This window comes from Dermacentor albipictus, chromosome 1 (genome assembly GCF_038994185.2).
Source record: "Dermacentor albipictus isolate Rhodes 1998 colony chromosome 1, USDA_Dalb.pri_finalv2, whole genome shotgun sequence".
In the NCBI taxonomy this organism is placed as follows: Eukaryota; Metazoa; Arthropoda; class Arachnida; order Ixodida; family Ixodidae; genus Dermacentor; species Dermacentor albipictus.
In genome coordinates this window covers 402,818,469-402,833,871 of record NC_091821.1, presented here as the reverse complement: position 1 = coordinate 402,833,871, position 15,403 = coordinate 402,818,469, and the positions used below count along the sequence as shown (strand labels likewise).

The window sequence follows — 15,403 nt, the reverse complement described above, 5'->3', positions numbered from 1 at the left end:
GAGACCGCCTTTAAATTACAACACTGCCACATCCTTCGATGCCTGGATGGCACGCCTCCGTGGCGCATCGCTGCATCTAACTGAAACATCGGGCGCATGCTAACCACTCCAGTAATGAAGGAGGCGGGTCCTGTAAGCCGGAGTCCTGAGAAGCACTGTAATAAATTTCCTTTGACGGCCAAAGCCTCGGGCCAACCTCGTGCACCTAAGTAACTCACTAGTCTCGGGCTAAGATTTAAGACCCTAATGCCCGAGACTGCGGGGCTGCACACGTTACGCAGCGGCTCACCGCCTGATTGCAAAGCGGTGAAACCATGTTGCGATATACTGCGGCGTTGCAGCACCAGTGAAAAATAGACCTGCAAAAGTTCTAGTTACAAATATGCGGATCTCGAGCACCGTGGGAATCCGTTTGGGCGAAGCTTTAGTTCGTGTCTGCCAAGAACACTGTGCTCTTTTCAGGACCCTTTGCAAACATCAAGCATGCGACCATGTTTGACAAATTTTCACGTGAAAACGCTTCATGAAACGTAACCAGGACAACACAACCGATCAATACAGTGGGGCTCTTGCTTACTGGTTCCTGTGCGTAGAGAAATCTCATCGCAATGTACTTAGACACGCATCGAGTTGGAGATTCTGTGGGTTATTTCTGAGCTACTGAATAAAACAAAATAAATTTTGGTACTTATTATTGCGAACTGGCTACTCATGTAGCTTTATAAGTGATCTGCACGAGGCTACTTATATTTGTCCCCCCGGAACCCAGCCTTACCTTTATTATTGTTAGGTGACATTATTATCGTAAATATTCAGTTGAAATCTGATCCCCCAATTGTGCAGCAGTTTTCAATCTTGCACAAAGATGTCCATGATTTCACCTCAGTTTTTTTTTGCGAAGCTGCGCAATTGACTCCGAGAAAAAATGTTCGATCTTTGAAATTCTTGACCGCCTTTAACAACTGACGGGGCTGCACTTCAAATACCAAATGCATTCCTGCTTTGCGTGAGCTAAGTTTTTTTTTTCATTTATTATACCTGCAGTGTTTACAAGCTACAAAATATACAAAAATCATTCGCAAGTATAGACAAGCTAACTAGAAAACAATGAGCACTGAACTATCCTAATTTCTTCAAGCATTTTTGAAAAATTTTTAACACCGGGATGCCGAGGAAAACCTCGATACGTTTATTCTTAAACCTAATGATTTACCAAGGAAATACATATTTGTTAACAGTTTGATCGGTGATCTCAAGGCATCGTTGTAGAACGCCCATATCGAAAGTATCTAAAACAAGGAAACCGTCTCTACGTAACAGTTAATGCTAGTTCCAACGTCACTCACTGGATAACCTGAAGACTTGCCTCTGTATGTGACTGTAATATGCTGAAAAATTCCAGAACCTACTTATATAACGCACTTTGCCTTCAATGCTGAGAACAAATGCAAAGAATTCGGGCGCAATATTAACCCCAGCTATAATGGTGACGTAAGCTTGCTAGATTGCTTTGGAAACAGTGTCTCATCGAGCAAATACGCATTTATTTTAAACGCACTTCTCGTACAGAACTTTTCTGGCACTTGCGACATAAGTCTGCCTGTAGCCAAATTTTACAACTACACTTTAATGTTCTCACAGGTGATTGGGGCAACTGATGTCGAGAGTGTCATTACCAAAATTAAATCTTCCTCGCCTGCGAGGTGTCATTTATTAGCCACAAATTTTTGAAAAGCGCAGCTGTGATTTTTGTTCTACTACTGAGCTTTTTCACCAGTTAACCCATTAAAGACTAGCGTGACCATATGGTCATGTCAGTCTGCACAGTGGATTTTAATTAACTAAGATTAACAAAATGGCACCAAAATCGCCTTTGACGTGCCGTTTGGCAGATTAGAGTTCCCTTTATATATACCAAGTGGCAGCAGTTGTCAGTCGGTTTGTGGGAGCCCCTAGCATAGGCAGGAATAAGTGTGTCTCTGCGAGTAGCGTTGCCATTCATCGCTCCAAGGGTTAAGTGTGTTTTTTGTTACTACTTGTTTAAGCAATAGTCAGATATCCTTACCTCCGTATTGCTCTTTGAATATGTGACCTTCGATGACCCTTTGTGAAAGATTAATGTTTGATTTATCCATGAACGAGCGCGTTATCTTGCGCGTTGCCATATGGTCACGCTAGGCTTTTAGGCTACCTAACTTTTTATTTTTTTTTAATGCATTCTCATCTCGCGCACGGCTGCAGGCGCGTTCTCGCAGTGGTTATTTCTTATTTTATTGTCTGAATAGGTTGATGTTGGAAGAAATAGCGAAGATAGTCGTAGAGGTGCATGACGACGTGTCAGTGATTTTTATCGAGCCGCCAGAGGCTAGCACCTATTCGGATGAAAACTTGGCCGATGAAGACTCAGGTGGGCTCATTGACATTCTAAGCAGGTGGTAGCTATTAGCCGGCGCTGAATCTGTTTTCTCTGACGGACGCAGCATTGGTGGATGCTACTCCGACGATGGCGACCCCGGCGAGCAAGGTGACAGAATATCAGAGGTTTCTTCTTCTGTAGTTGATGTGGCCATTCCGGCAAAATTATCCACTGCTTCTAAGTGGACGAAGGCTGACCTCCAGACAAGTATTGGCATATTTCCCGACCCAAACTTTGCTGCTTACAGGCACTTTTCACCTGTTGAGTTGTTCGAGCTTTTTGACAACGCCGTACTCGATAGGGCAAGTACTCGTATGTTGAGAAGAAGCGAATCAAGGTGGCCCATCCAAACACTGTTGCTAAGTACGAGATTTATAGGAGATACGGACCAGACGGATGCAAATGCAGGCGCCTATAGGATTGCAATCTGTGGCAAAAAGTGGTGGTTGCCGATTTTCACTTCACTTTGTGATGTATATATCAGCAACGCTAGGGCGCTAATTCGTAGCACAGGGTTCAACGTCACGCAGGTGGAATTCCGCAAGCAAATTGCACAAAGCTACCTGATTCGATGGGACAATAAGCATAGAGGACCTGGTCAACGCAGAATACCAAAGACTGGTGATGTCCTGACTGGTACACGGTGTGACCAAGTGGCCCACTTTGTTGCACCAATACGTAATGGCAAGAGGTGGAGGTGTGCATGAGATAATTGCAACAGCGCGGTGCACACACCATGCCCAAAGTATGACGTCGGCATGTATATTCCAAGATTTAAACCATATCACACTAAATCAGGGCTCGACTATTCGCTATATATTTTTTTGTGATGTTTCATGGCTTGAAATAAATGTTTTTAACTTCGCGTATTTCGCTGTAGCGTAAGGGCCCAGTGTGACCATATGGTCACGGGCTATATTTCAAAAACTAATTAGGCAAGAGTAATTATTTCTTGCATGTGAATTATTAGTATCAATGTAAGTTAAGATATGACATTTATTTCAAGATAGCAAGACAATAAAGAAACCGGTCCCTAATGGGTTAAGTGACACAGTAAAAACTGGGTAATCTGATACCAATCTACGAATCTTGCGATAAGCTTTTCCCCTTAACTAACCTATGTTATGACTTACTAGTACGCATTGTAAGACTTTTGAGCACGTCTTCTCCTATAATCAAGCTAGTTTATTCAATCCAACTCATTTCTCACTGATGCGCAACAAGGCTTCAGAAAGAGTTAATCTTCTGAAACACAACAGGTAGAATTGACGCTCATGCTAAGTGTTATTCTTCATTGTTCCTCCTAAGCAGAGAGTACAATTTAATATTGCTCAACAGGATACGAAAATGGAAATCACATTCTAGTAATGCATAAACTGCCGAAGTTACACATTTGCAAAAGTTTAATTGCATGGTTAAAGTAATTTTTATTTAGCCGTCTTCAGTACGTCTCCACTCACTGTTCTGATTCGGAGGCAAGCCATGTCCTCTGTGGGGCACCGCAAGGCTCCGCAGTTGGTCATATCCTTATCTCTATCCTCTACATCTACCGTCTTACCAACCTGCGTTATTTAACATGTTTATTTATTTGCTAACAATTGCGTAACATTTCGTCAAATAAAATCTGCAAATGAGATAACAGTTCTTCAGAATGATCTTAACGCTGTTTCCAGATCGTGTAAAATAAGGTGTATGAACCTAAACATTACCAAGCGTGAATTCATGCTCATGGCTTATGAGTATGTCATGAAGTAATCATGCACTACCCGCTACCTACATTCATCATCCCCCTATTTTATGTCTACACAAGGACGAAGGTCTCTCCCTGCGACCTCCAATTAACCCTGTCCAGCGCCAACCGATTCCGGCTAACGCATGCGAATTTCTTCATTTCATCACCCCACCTAGTTTTCTGCTGTCCTCGACTGCGCTTCCCTTCTCTTGGCAGCCATTCTGTGACCACAACGGTCAACCGGTTATCCAACCTACGCATTACACGACCTGCCCAGCTCCATTTCTTTCTCTTAATGTCAATTAGAACATCGACTATCCCCGTATCCTCTCTGACCCACACTGCCCTCTTCCTGTCTCCTTAACGTTACGCCTAACATTATTCTTTCTATCGTACTTTGCGCGGTCCTTAACTGGTTTTCGAGCTTATTTGTCAGTCTCCAGGTTTCAGCCCCATATATCAGCACCGGTAGAATGCATTGATTGCGCACCTTTCTTTTTAATGGCAATTGTAATCTTCCAGTCAGTATTTGACAATGTCTGCCGAATGCTCTCCAACCCATTTTTATTCTTCTATGCATTTCCTTCTCATGATGAGGGTCACCTTTGAGTAATTGACCTAGGTAAAATTATTCCTTTACAGACTCTAGAGGCTGACTGGCGTTACTGAACTCTTGTTCCCTCGCCCGGCTATTAACCATTATCGTTGTCTTCTGCATATTAATCTTTAACCCCACTCTTATACCGTCTATGTTAAGGCCCTCAATAATTTTTTGTAACTCGTCGCCAGTGTTGCTGAACAGGACAATGTCATCTGCATACCGAAGGTTCCTGAGATATTCGCCGTTGATCCTTACTCCTAAGCCTTCCCAGTTTATTAGCTTCAATGCTTCTTCCAAGCATGCAGTGAATCGCGTTGGAGATGGCATCTCCTTGGCTGACCCCTTTCTTTATAGGTATCTTCCTACATGTGGATAATTATGGCCGCTCTGGAATCTCTGTAGATACTTCCCAAGATATTTACCTAAGCGTCCTGTACTCCTTGATTACGTGATACCTTTATGACTGCTGGTATCTCTACTGACTGAAATGCCTTTTCATAATCTATAAAAGCCATACAGAGAGGCTCATTGCACTCTGCGGATTTCTTAATTGCGTGATTTATGACATGGATATGATCCATTGTAGAGCATCCCTTCCTGAAGCCGCCCTGTTCCCTTGGTTGACTAAAGTCCAGTGTTGGCCTCATTCTATTGAAAATGACCTTGGTGAATAATTTATTTAATACTGGGAGTAAGCTGTGGGGCTATAATTTCTCAAATCTTTAAATGTTGCCCTTTCTTTAGATTAGTATTATGTTTGCATTGTTCCAGTTTCCTGGGACCCTAGCAGCCGATAGACACTTCATATAAAGAGCCGCTAGTTTTCCCGGCATTATGTCTCCTCCATCTTTGATTAAATCGACTGTTATTCCATTTTCTCCTGCCTCCCTTCTTCGTCTCATGTCTTCCAAGGCTCTTCTGAACTCACCGCTAGTTATAGGGGGAGTTTCTGTATCCTTTTCATTATTGTTTCTAATGGAGGTATCCTGAATCCTCTGGGTATTTTACAGGTTAGTAGAGAATTCTTCCGCTTCTTTTGCTGTATCTTCGAGATTGCTGATGATATAACCCGGCTTACCTTTGAATGTATACATCTTGGTTTGTCCGATGCGAAGTTCCCTTATCACTGAGTTGTAGGCTGCGTCCATATTTTACTGCTCCCTCAGTCTTTCTCATGTTATGATTTCGAATATCCCTTATTTTCTTTTTGTTGATTAGTTCTGACAGTTCAGCGAACTCTATTTGATCTCTTGAGATGGACACTTTCATTCTTTGGCATTTCGGTATTAGGTCCTTTGTTACATGGGAGAGCTTACCTACTGGTTACCTTGGTGCCTTACCTCCCACTTCAGTTGTCGCTTCTGAAGCCGGCCTTGCTACGGTTTGATTCATAGCCCCTCGATGTCATCTTCATCTCTCTGCTCTAACACTGCATATTTGCTTGTAAGTGCCAACCTGAATTGGTCTGTTTTTACCCTTACTCCGTCTTGGTTGGCCTGTTTCTTCTTGATCAATTTTACTCTTTCTCTGTTCCAATTGAGGTGAATCCTAGCCCTCACTAACCTATCATCCTTGCACTTAACCCTGCCTAACATTTCCACATCCTGCTCTATGCTGGGATCGGCAGAATGTAGTAAATCAATTCAATTTCTTGTTTCACGCTTTGGGCTTTTGTAGGTCCACTTTTTGTTCCCGCACTTCCTGACGAAGGTGTTCATTATTCGCAGCTTTTTCCTTCCTGCAAATTCTACCGACATGTCTCCTTGAGTGTTCCTAGAATCTACACCATAGTCACCAATTGCTTGTTCACTAGCCTGCTTTTTACTCACTTTTGCATTGAAGTCCCCTATGACTACAGTATGCTGAGTTTGCACTTTTCACATCACTAATTCATAATTTCATAAAATTGTTCTATTTCTTCATCATCGTGACTGGAGGTGTTAGCGTAGGTTTGTAGTACCATTATACTATACCTCCTATTCAGCTTTATTACGACTACTGCCACCACCTGATTAATGCTGTAGAAATCGGCAATGTTGCCCGCTATGTCGTTATGAATTAGGAATCCTACTCCGAACTGGTTTTTTTCTGCTAGTCCTCTATAGCAGATGACGTGGCTTTTGTCAGCACTGTATAAGTGTCACCAGTTTTTCTAACCTCACTAAGGCCAATGATGTCTCAAACATTGCCTGATAGTTCCTGAAAGAGTCCTGCTAGGCTAGCTTCACTCGAGAGGGTTTGGGTGTTAATGGTTGCAAGGATTAGTTTCCAAATGTGGCCTGCCGGGTCCAAAGATTCTTAGCACACTCTGCTTTTCTCTTTCCTCCCCGCAGCGTTACAGGTCTGACCACCGCCTTGGTCAGGTGCTCCGCAGCTGCTGGGGACTGAGGGCCATCGGTTAATTGGCTGAGTCATTTGGAAGGGAGTGGCCAAATACTGCACCAAGGATGCCAATTCCTGTTCTTGTAAGGGAGTGCCTTGTTGTAGCTTAGCGGGCTTCCTAATTTGCTTGTATCTTAATTAGTATAGCCACACTTGCTCCCGGCGCTTTTGCTTGTATCAGGCGCCACTCCAAGCCTGGAGATGTAGTGTACTGGGGTAGGTGAATTCGAGCTTCCCACCTTCAGGAAAAAAACACGAGGTTTCGAACTTCAAACTGTGGCAACCGAGCATCCAAGGTCGCTCAACTAGATAACCTTGCGGGGAGTCAGGCCGCCTTATGTAGGAGAATTCCAGCCCAGAGGATGCTAGGTGCATGAAAACATGCTTCAACTATCCATGATGTACGGGTTTTGCTGATCGCAAGAGGTGGCACAACGTAGTATTTCTCAGTGGTTCTAAGATCGTGGTTTCGAAGTCTCCCATACGCATGCGCCCATGAACATGGCTATATACACGATATATTTTCGGCGAACTTGAACAGGACATAAAACAAGTTTGAAAAAAAAGACAAGATGAAAAATAGAGAAAGAAACTTTCAGCGCGAACCAGGAATTCACGAGTCGCGTATTTACGGCAGTACACCAGACAGCTTACGGTCACATCTCCCTGCCTCAGGCATCGGGGGAGTCTTTCCAAACGATACGGAGCTGATACTGATGCGCCGCCTAACGCGGAGACGTCGGGTGTGAGGAGGGTGCATTGGCTGAAACTTCCCCTCAAAGGGCAAATCCTCAGAGGGGTGAGACGGCCCGTAAGAACACTTTTACTACATTATTATTACATTATAATTAATAACTACAGTAATAACTACATTATTATTGCATTATTAGAGCCTGCGACTACCTACATATATTTTTGTGTCAAGAATTGAAGTAGCCAAAGCTGGATGGCTCACTATAGCTATGTTGTAAAGAACTATAATAGAACCTTCAGTTTTCTTCGCTGCAATATGAAACGACGACACGTATCCAGTGGCACATGCACGTTAAGCGAAGTTGGTGTCAAAGAGGTGTATTGAAGAGCGGCACATACCCACTCTCACACACCCAGTGATCACGGATGGTTCCACGCTTGGTTTCGAGCGCACTTCTTTCTGCAAATCATCCCTATGCTTTACTGATTAAACCATGGAGTACTCAGCGACTCAGGTGGTTAGGCGTGTACAGACACACCGAAAACTGTAAAGTTCGGAATAAACGCTAATTGCTTCAAAACAGCGCAAAGACGAGACACAGAGGACACAAGACACGAATGCATGAGCCTCCTTCCCCCTCTATTTCATGTTTCTCTCGTCACCAAGCTCAGTTACTACGCCTTTGATCGGTTTGTGTTACCATGCAGCAACCTCATACGCTCGAATATGGATAGAAAACTAGACAAGGAAGAATAACAATGCTTGGGTGGTTACATGATTGACGCGTGCTGTGCTACATGAAACGCTGGCTTTGCAGGCACACGCGCAGCCTTTTTAAGCACGTTTACATTTCCGTGCCTTTATTATTCCTGACGAAATCGAGACGTACCGTTTGAGAAAGGTCTATCAGGACTCCCACGCACACAGTAACACTCACAGTCTGGTACGGTCGTTCCAGCTAGAATTAATACGCAAGAAAAAAAGGCACATTTTCTGATAAATGGTTTGTTTCAGTATGTGTGTGGCAGAGGCTAGTGATAAAAGATAAATGGCGGGAAGATGGAGTGGGAAAGAAAGGAGTGATTGAGTGAGAAAACTTCATTTCGAATTAGAACAATTCACACCTGGCGAGTTAGTGGGCTGGGGCACACGCCGAGGTTACGGCCAAGAGTTCTTTCCTCCCGGCGGCTGCCTCGGCCCGCTGGACTGGCCAGAGTTGGTCTTCCAGGTTCGAGCTGAGCAGCGCCGCCTGCGTTCGCACGCGGAGGCTGTCGATGGAGGCCGCACTTATTGTCGTGTATTAGTCCCTGGCTTTGCCATAGCATGTGTTCTAGCATGGCTCTGGTGCCACACACTTTGCATCTGTCTGTTGTGTATATGTCTGGATAAATAGCACGCATTAGTGTCGGACGCTTGTATGATTTGGTCTGTAGGTGTCGCCACTGGGCACCTTGCGATTTGCTGTGGTGGTGGATAAGTGCATCTTTGCATATTGTAATGGTTGGTAATGTCGTTGAACCTGGTCATTCTGTCTTCCTATTTCCATACTTCGGAGGGCCCTGTCGAGGGTTCTACGTTCATCGCCCTCCGAAAGTGAGTCATAGAGCTAGATTTTGTGCCCCCGTGTTAGGAGTATCATCTCCCGTTGAGTCGGGGGGGCGGGATGGCATCCATAGAATTTGGACGCATCTGTCTTCCCTTGTTGTTTGTCCTTTTCTTAGCATGTTTAGTGCCTCAGGTGAGATCCGGCCGTTCGCGAAGTTGCGTATTGCTGTCTAGCATTCACTGATTGTATAGTATGCGTTCGTTTCTGCTATGGCTACCGCTATAGCCGCTCCTTCTGCCGTTTCGATGTGTGTCATGTTTATAGTCAAGCTTGTGCAACATTGTCTGTTGTGGTTAAGTACTGCTGCGACAAAGCTGCGTTTTTGTTTGTAACATGCAGAGTCTACAAAGGCTGCATCCTTGTTTCTTTCGTAGTTCTTCGCCATGTTCTTTGCCCTGGTTTCTCTTCTACCCCCGTACTGTACAGGATGCATATTCTTTGGTAGGGAGGGTACCATAAGATAGACCCTTATTTACCTGAGTATGTCCCATTTTTCTCCGTGTTGTGTGTGGTAGCGGATCCCTAATTTATCTAGGATATGCATGCCCACCGTCATATTGGAGAGGCGCTCGTATTCTGCTACGCGTTGCGCTTCGATTAACTTCTCTAGCGTGTTGTGCAGTCCTAACTCTATGAGGGTCTCCATGCTCATGTTTTACATGAGTCCATTCGCTTGTTTATATACGTTCCTAATCAGGCCATCTAGCTTCTTTTCTGTGGCGTGCCATCTGTGGTACGTCACCACATACGTGATCTGACTTATGACGAACGCCTGGATGATTTTCATGACGCTTGCTTCTTTCATGCTCTCATGCCTGCTAGAGATTCTTTGGATCAATCACCTCATCTGAGAAACATTGGCTGCGATTTCGCGAATGGTTTGTGTGCGAGTGCCCTTGGCTTCTGTGATCATTCTCAACACCCTTCTATTCTCGACTTTGGGCATAGATTGTCCATCTTGGGTCTTGAGTTGTATGTCAGGGTAGGTTTGTACGTTGTGGTTCTTCGGAGGTCTCCCCTTTAGCGCTGCTCTGTACAGGAACAGCTCAGATTTTTTTGGCCAAGCATGTTAGACCGGTGCCTTCTAGGTACTTCTCGACTGGTTTACCTGCTTCCTGTAGTCTCTGTTCAATCGGTCCATCACTGCCGCCGTTTGTTCATAGCGTGATGTCGTCTGCATAAGTAGCATGGTTAAGTCCTTTGATTCCTTGTAATTTGCTAGGAAGACGAATCAGAGCCAGGTTAAATAGCATGAGCGATATCACCGAGCCCTGTGGTGTGCTTGCACTGCCAATACGCACTTTCTCAGACGTTACATCTCCCACCCTGATTTTTGCTTTGCTGTCCGTTAAGAAGTCTCGTATATAGTTGTACGTCCGCTCACCCAAGCCAAGGTTTCGGATTCGGTGCGGTACGGTTTGGTATGCCAGATTTTCGAATGTCTTCTTGATATGTAGCCCGAAGTTGGCTCGACTCGATCTTCCTGGTCCGTCTATTACTTGGTGCTTCAGCTGCAGCATAGCATCTTGTGTAGGCAGGTTTCTTGTCCCCTCGTGTTTACTATCCTATCCATCCTATCCTCGTGTTTTGGAATAAGTCATTGTCTTCTATGTAATTCGAGAGCCTCACGAGGAAGGCATGCTCCATTAGTTTGCCCACGCAGGAAGTGAACGATATGGGTCTTATATTCGCGAGTTGTAGTTTTTTGCCAGGCTTTGATATTAGGATGACTTGGGCCCTCTTCCACTGCTGCGATATCTTTCCTTCTTTCGAGCACTTCTTGATAAATTCTGTTAGTTTGCCAATAGACGCGTCGTCCAGGTTTATGAGTGTCTTGTTTGTAAGAGCGTCTGGGCCCGGTGTCGATTTGGTGTAGAGCTTGTGCAGGACTGCTGTTATTTATGCTTCCCTAAACTCTTCATCGAGGTCGGAGTTTTGTTCTCCCTCGTATTCGGCATAAACACACGGCGATGCCTGTGATATGTATTTGAGTTCGACCTCTTTCAAGAATTCTTGCTCGGCTCCTTTACACGCGTATATGATCTTGTGTATGTTTTGCCTGTGCACCGTTTTCTTTGCATTGGATTAAGGAGATATTGGAGCAACATCCACGTCTTGCTCGGGCTCAGTTGCTAATCCAGCATCGTACATAGTTCCTTCCATTGTCGTCTTTTGGGCGTTTGCGCATATTGTTCTATTTTTTGTTGAACAAGGCTATCTTCTTTCTTAATATCTTGTTATGTTACTCCGTTTTCCATCGCTTCTGCAGCCCTTGTTTGGCCTCCCTCATGTGCGAGAGCCTGCTGTCAATCGCTTCTAATTGAGCCTCTTGCGGGATCATCTGCGTTGATTTCGAGATGTCGTCCTTTAGGTAGGAGACATTGCAAGTTTATGTGGGCAATAATTAAGGGTGAGTGTCACCAACAGCTGGACCGCTTACGCACGATTGTGACACTCTGTGTCCTGTCTTGTCCTGCATTTGCTGGAGTATGCCTTGGCACGTCTGAAGTTGGCTAGGTGGAGCAATTGCCGGCAGCAACTGCAAGTAGCCTACAACCACTCAACTCAACAACTCAACTTGGCCCTGTCAAGTACACGTCTTCGCAATGATTTTATATAATTATGAAGGAACGTAGTTATCCAGCGCGAATATGTAATATGTAATGCTGCGTCGTAACATGGCGCCAAGAAATCTTCGTGTTCAATTTTCTTTTCACATCTCCGAGGTCTAAGTGGTGATATCCATTTCCAATGAACGATCAATTAATTGTATTCGTTCGCTACCGCAAGTATTAGGGAGAGAAATATGTGATCTTTTCTTATTGAAATTTTAGACCGCTTAGTTCTAAGAAATAATTGACCGTGCTGCAAGAAGTGTCACCGCCATCCAAGAAGAGATTTTTTTTTTTTGCAACGAGTCACAACCTCAGTTGCATATGAATAGCTGCCGTAAGAAATTGTTTCTCAATAAGGCAAAAACAAGGAAAAAGCATCACTCTGGAGCTATACCGACGAGAATGAATAATATGTTTTTCGACTCCTGTCAAATCAGCGCATATCAAAGCTAGTGAAACGCCGTCACGCTAGATAAAAATTATTAGTTCACTCTCGCAAAGTGAGCGCCACCATTGAGACCATCTAAGAAAATGTGAAATCATTCTAAACATCGTGAGTCAGCAATAGATATGATGAGACATCCCTACTGACACTGAAATTGCGCCATTTTTTATTCTAATAAAATTGCTCATGCACTTACTGGTAAGGTCTGCGATACTACCGTACTGCTGACGCCGGACGCGTCCCCGGGAGAGCACTTACGTCTCTCATTTTCGCCAAACGACCGTACCCTGCAGTGTGCCCCGACACCAGCGCGGATGCGGCCACTCGCATACATCAAGCCGACTTTATTCGCGATTCTTGCCTAACTTCGTTTCAAGCTCGAACGACGTCCGTGTGCTGTGTCTGCACTTTCGTAACAAAACACGGTCATGGCCCCAGTGATTCGTTTCGCAATGAAAAGGCGCCGTCACCATCGTCAATCGGCATTGACACATTCCCCCGTCCACGACTGTCTCGACTCTTCGTCCTTCTCCCATATATTGAACGCGTACATGTCTACTCGTGTCTTTTAGTGATGGGCCAACGAAAGCCACGAGGTCTTGACGTGGCCACGATCATGCAAATTCCAGCGCGTTTTGTCGCCTGTCATATCACTCGCTCTGAATGTCAACAGCCAGGCATCATGCACCGCCAGCCTTTGGCGATGGATTGTGCTGGGGAGCTTTCAGACTAGCACGCGTTCGAGCGCTGACTTGTGCCTGAAGGCTTCTTACATTTTGCTTGCCCAAGCTAACTTGATGCATATTTGTGGCAATGTTCGTTGAAGAGGACGCAGCAGCCTCCGGGCACATTAAAACCGGAATAGCATTTGGCTCGAAAACCTCGCCTTCGCTTCCCCAGCCATCGCGACTTATTACGCCGGATTATAGGATTTTGCGTAAGCAGCTTAATTAGCCGGACAGAATTATTGTAAGTGCTACCACAGCTCGAAATCTTTTGTGTCTGGCCGAAATTATGCCGCGCAGTATCTCGCGGCAAATAATGCAATTATCCCAATCCCTTGGAAGAGTTCTTTTCGGGTCCATTGTACGCGCCATTTATATTCGCTTCGCAGATTTTTGAACACTCTTTAGTGCGCAATAACTTCGGGTGGACAGCATAGAAGAAATGGTCGGAGCGTGAAATTGCAGGTAGTTTTGACAGCCATTGACGTTTACCAACATTGCTATCGCTTACGTATAATTGCAGTCACATTAACAACTTTAGGTTGGTGCGATACTGACAAGTTTAAGTGGGTACTGCATTCTTAATTTGCGTTGACTTGCAAAATACCCTTTACAGACGCGGAGTTCGATGGAGAAAGCTTATTGCGCTATCTTATTTTGGCGTTCAATTTCGCAGCCAGGAGTTCAAGAGTGTTGTTTGCAATAAAACCTTAGCCGACGTGAGCGTGTACTATTGCTCTAAAGATTTCCTGCAGCGGCTGTCAATCTTTCATGTGTTGATGCCAGTCTCGAAACTTATCATCATCAGCCTGGTTACGCCCCACTGCAGGGCAAAGGCCTCTCCCATACTTCTGCAACAACACTGGTCATGTACTAATTGTGGCCATGTCGCCCTGCAAACTTCTTAATCTCATCCGCCGAGCTAAATTTCTGCCGCCCCCTGCTACGCATCCCTTCCCTTCGAATCCAGTCCGTAACCCTTAATGAGCATCGGTTATCTTCACTCCTCATTACATGTCCTGCCCATGACCCTCCATTTCTTTTTCTTGATTTCAACTAAAATGTCATTACCTCGCGTTTGTTCCCTCACCCAATCTGCTCTTTTCTTATCCCTTGACGTTACACCCATCATTCTTTTTTCCATAGCTCGTTGCGTAGACCTCAATTTAAGTAGAACCCTTTTCGCAAGCCTCCAGGTTTCTGCCCCGCAGGTGAGCACTGGTAAGACACAGCTATTATACACTTTACAAAATTATGGTGTGCGCTGAATGCTGTTTCAATTATCAGTGAGCTTTTGTTTACGATTTCAGCACTCACTAAGCAGCTCAGCTAGCTGTCATTTAATAACGAATTTCTGCAGAATTCTAGGCACTGAATACAGCGCTTGGATGATGACATACGACGAAAGCAGCGGCACACACAAACGCTGATGCATCACTAGGCTATTATCACACTGGCTTGCCTGCTTTGCCTGCTAACATTGCGAGCCTCATCTCGGCTAAACTGGACAACTGTCGCCTCAGGCAATATTAACCTTACGCTCTACTTCTGTAACTTCCACTGACCACTGAGGATTACTGTTGAAGTATTGAGACAGGTGTACGCTTAAGTGCTTGAAGTCTCGCATCTGCCGAACATCTACGAGGCATTGCGACGAGAGAAGGGTACATGCGGTTGTGGCCTGGTATATGATCTACTAGTCGACACACATATGTGCTACTTCTGTTGGGCGCGACGAGTTTGTTATGATGACGATTTACACATTAGGGTACATACCTACCACGAAGTAGTGGCCAAGCGGGCTGTACTTATCACGCCAAGGCCAACTAGCTCTTTGAGATGATCGCCACATGTTGATCATTGCGATTTCCATGCCATGGCATATACCCACAACGCGGAATCGACCAAGCAGCGTCTCCTCATGTTTATTACGATGACGATTATTTCCATACAAGGCACATACACAAAGAGGTTGGCCACGAAGCGGTGGCTACATACCATGGCAACGTCAAACAGTTCTTTAAGCTGATAGACGTGTGTTGATTATTATAATGATTTCCGTACTATCGCATATACATGTCTGCCACGGGGGATCTGTCAAGAAACGCGTGTGCGTTTTGATTACGATAATGATGACTTCCAGACAACGGCACGTATCCTCAACGGCGGTTGGCCAAAAAGCGGGCG

At 44.8% G+C, this 15,403-nt stretch overlaps 1 long non-coding RNA gene across 2 annotated transcripts in view; it reads right to left on the bottom strand.

The window, feature by feature from the left end:
- Positions 1 to 15,088, bottom strand: part of LOC135903598 (uncharacterized) — an 83,326-nt gene extending 68,238 nt beyond the window's left edge. For both annotated transcript variants that reach the window (XR_010564862.2, XR_010564863.1), the window contains exon 1: positions 14,993 to 15,088. This is a non-coding gene — a long non-coding RNA (uncharacterized lncRNA). The remainder of the gene's footprint in view (positions 1 to 14,992) is intronic.
- Between the last annotated feature and the right edge of the window lie 315 nt (positions 15,089 to 15,403).